This window comes from Carlito syrichta, unplaced genomic scaffold (assembly GCF_000164805.1).
Source record: "Carlito syrichta isolate Samal-C Ts95f unplaced genomic scaffold, Tarsius_syrichta-2.0.1 Scaffold306894, whole genome shotgun sequence".
Taxonomy (NCBI): Eukaryota; Metazoa; Chordata; class Mammalia; order Primates; family Tarsiidae; genus Carlito; species Carlito syrichta.
Genome location: NW_007250990.1, coordinates 41648 through 46149, shown reverse-complemented (window position 1 = coordinate 46149; position 4502 = coordinate 41648).

The window sequence follows — 4502 nt, the reverse complement described above, 5'->3', positions numbered from 1 at the left end:
ACTTAAACCATAGAAAGAGAAACAGTGGATAAGGGGGGACAATTGCACCCAAAAGCAATATACCCATTCAAAAGCAATGAGAAATATTATGACAGACACGTACAACTGTCCCTTTTCTCTCTCACAGTAAGAGAACTCCTCATTTTAAGCTGGATTTATCACCTCCCCAATTTAAGACATTCCTCATGCTACTCTGCAAGTAGGTGTGGTTCCATGTATCTATGTTGTGGTCAACTAAAGATAAGCAAAAGGAATGTTTACAACTCTGGGGTCATGTCCCTGGAGGCAAAGATATGGCTCTCCACTGCCATTTTATATAATATTGACAGGGCAGGCTTAACAATACATGCAGTATAATCTTGATTTTGAAGCAAGCACCACACTGTATAGATATAATATACATGTGCTTAAAACATTTAAAATGTTAAAATTCTAATGTTATCTCAGGTTATAGGGGTTGTAGTTTTTATTTTCTTCCCCCAATGATCTCTATTGAGGTATAATTGCCAAATAAAAAAATATATATATTTAAGGTGTATAACTTGATATTTTGATATATGTATACATTGTGAAATAATCCCACAATCAAGCTAGTTAACAAATCCATCACCTCACATAGTTACCATTTTCTTTCTTTTTTGTGTGTGGTGAGACACTAAAGATCTACCCTAGCAGGTTTCAAGTATGCAATACAATACTGTTGACTGTAGCCACATTGCTGCACATTAGATTTCCAGAACTTATTTATTTTGCATAACTGAAACTTTGTACCCCTTAACCAATTGCACTTTTGTTTGTTTTCTAATCTTTAGTGAATGTGTTATTTTTATAATCAGATGAATAAATAAATAGAATTTTAAATGGAAGGAAAGAAGGAAAAGTAGGAGGGAACAAGAGAGGAAAAGAGTGAACAGGGCCTTTCATGTAGATCAGATCTTGGGTCTGCATTCAGACTCTACCTCTAAGCTGTTTGACCTTAAGAAAATGATCAACTTCTTTAAACCTAAGTTTCCTTATCTGTAAAAACAAGATTAGGACTTCTGGCAAGATGGCGATGGGGCAGCTTAGTCTATGAGACCTCTGCAAAAGAAAACGCAAAAAAACTCTGGCTCTCTCCCCGGGGGCTGCAGATCCCATCGTCAGCAGCCTACTCTTCACACGGAGCTTGGCCATTCACACTGCTGAATCATCACGGCAGTCCGGCGGCAGCAGCCGCTGCAGCCACCTCCGTGGCAGCCATTACACATCACACCACCTGTGCCTTAGGTGATCCACACCTTCAGATCTTGAAGCCCCTGCAAGCAAGATCTGCGGAGACTGCTGCCGCCACTACTGCCACTGTGGTGTCCTGCCAAGCCGTGGGTCTCCTCCCATGTGTCTTGAGGCAGCGGCTCCCATTTCCGGCTTCTTTCCGGCTCCCTCCCCGGTGGGGCAAGCAGCTGAGATAAAAACCATCTGGAGTGGTGAGATAGCACCAACTGCTGGCGATTTAAGATAACAACACTGAAAGGGGAAAAACAGAAGCTTGATAAATAGACACAGGCCAGAGCTGAGTGGTGAACTGGGCAGTGGCAAACTGAGTGGTGCCCTTCACAGCAAGCCAGGGGCAACTGACCCTAACCATGAACAAATTCACCAGCCTGAAAAGACAGCTAGAAATCAGAGCTGAAAGGACAATGGAATTAAATGAGAAGTCTCAGAGTGTGCTTGATTGGTTCTGTTAGTTTACTGACTTGATTCTCTTCCTTTTGTGTTGTTCCTTTTTCTTCTTCTTTTCTTCTCTCTGTAAACCATATCTTTGTATAGAGGAATAGCACACCAATAAGGAGATTGGTTAGCTTGTATGTTAGCATCATTGTATGTTTTAGGTTTTTTTTGTATGGGAGTTGGCTAGTTTGTAGCCATGGTCTATTGTTTTTATCTGTTTCTGTTTTTGTCTCTCTCTCCATTTGTTGGTACATTCGTCTGTTTTCCCCCTTACTCCTCTCTCTCTCTCCACTCCCCTCTTTCCCCCACTGCCTGCTCCATTCTCTTCCTCCGTTAACCTCATATTGCTTTCAGGGAGTAAACCTACAACCCTACTGCATGGACAGATTCCAAGGCAGTGGCAAGTGGGTTTTAGATTATCCATACACCTGTCAGCGGATACCAGGGCCTGCAGATAGATTTTGAATCCCATCTCCCTCCTTAAGTAAATCTCAAAACTGCAAAAGGACCACCCCCAACCTACAGTGCAACTCCAGAATTGAACAAAGTAAGAGGGCATACATAAAGAATAGGAGATTGAACAAACAGAAGTAAAACCAATCCCTTTACCCCTGAATAACAGAATTAAAGAAGATGGTGACGTGGAGGGAATGAAGGAAAAAGAAGGGAGGAAAAAACTGCACAAATGAAGAAAAACCAAAAGAAGAATATAGGTCTCACACAGACCCCTGGGAGATCAGACACTGAGAAAACAGACTTCGGAACAGGTTTGTTGCCTGTGACCAGTCATTTTGGGGGCTCTTCATTGTTTGTGTTCCGAAGTCTGTTTTCTAAGAGCCCCCAAAATAACTGGTCACATGCAACAAACCCAAACATTAAGACATTAATAGAGAGAATAAAAACAATTGAGGAGAGACAAGAGGAAAATAGAAAGGAGCTGATGACAGAAATAACAGCAATAAAGAATACTGTGATGGAAATAAATAACAAACTAATAAGCATGGAAAGCAGAATTAGCCAAGCAGAAGAAAGAATCTCAGAGCTCGAAGACCAAAACACAGAACTAACCCAAACTGTCAAAAGCATAGAGAAGAAGCTTAAAAAGACAGAACAAAACCTTCAAGAGATGAATGATCACTTCAAGAGAAAAAAACCTAAGAGTAATTGGCCTTCCTGAGGCAGAGAGAGAAACAAAGGCCACACTGGAACAAACATATCATGAAATCATTCAAGAAAACTTCCCTCATCTCATCAGTGAAGCAAAAATTCAAACACAAGAGATACAGAGAACTCCTGCAAGACAACAAATGAGAAGACCAACTCCCAGACACATAATAATTTGCCTAAACAAAATAGGTATAAAGAAAAAATCCTAAAGGCAGCAAGAGAAAAAGGTCAGACTACCTACCAGGGAAGACCAATTAGAATAGCAGCAGATTTAACTACAGACACCCTCCAGGCTAGAAGAGCTAGGAGCCCTATCTTCAAAGTTCTAAAAGATAAACAATTTCAACCAAGAATAACCTACCCAGCCAAGCTAAGCTTCATCAGTGAGGGAGAATTGAAATCTTTCCCAGACATCAAATCAATAAGAATCTATGCTGCCACCCGACCACCTCTACAAGAAACATTTAAGAAAGTATTGAACACAGAAGAAAAGGAAAAAAGAACAACAATGTTCTTCACAGCAGCACAGGCAAAAGATTGAAAACACACATGAACCAACTCTAAAACCAAAAGAAAGAAAACACACAAACAGGAAGAAAAACAACAACTCTGTAAGAACCTTATGACAGGGATCAGTTCTCACATTTCAATAATTAGCTTGACTGTGAACAGACTAAGTGCACCACTGAAAAGACATAGAATGGTAAAATGGATAAAATATCACCAGACACCAATCTATTGCCTTCAAGACTCACCTCACTAGAAAGAACACTCACAGACTCAAAGTAAGAGGATGAGAAACAAATTTTCAGGCAAACGGAACATGAAAGAAAGGAGGAATCGTGATCTTAACCTCAGACAAAATACCCTTTATCAAAAATTGAAAAAGATACAGAAGGCCACTACATAATGATAAAAGGTTCAATCCATCAAAAAGAAATGTCCATCCTGAACATATAGGCACCCAACATAGGCGCACCAACTTTCATAAAGCAGCTTCTAATTAAACTAGAAAAAGATATCAACTCCAACACCATCAGAGCAGGGGACTTCAATACCCCATTCACAACCCTAGAAAGATCATCAGGAGAAAAAATCAGCAATGAGATCCCGAAACCTCAATGTGACTCTTGACCAAATGGACTTAATCGATACCTACAGAACACTCCATCCAAAGACCACAGAATATACATTCTACTCATCACCACATGGAACGTACTCTAAGATAAACCACATACTTGGCCATAAATCAAGCATAAGCAAACTTAAAAGTACCGAAATTATACCATGCACCTTCTCAGACCACAGTGGAATAAAATGAACATTAACACCAACAAGGTCACCCCCAAAGCCCACAAAGACATGGACACTAAACAGCATGATGCTAAACAACGCCTGGGTCAACAATGAAATCAAAACAGAGATTAAAAGATACCTGGAAACAAATGAAAATGAAGAAACATCTTACCAAAACCTCTGGGATGCCATGAAAGCTGTAGTAAGAGGGGAATTTATATCCCTACAAGCGTAAATGAAGAAAATGTAAGGATCAAAATTAACAGCCTAACAAGCCACCTAAGGAAGCTGGAAAAGCAAGACCACCAAAACCCTAATTTCAGCAGAAGAAT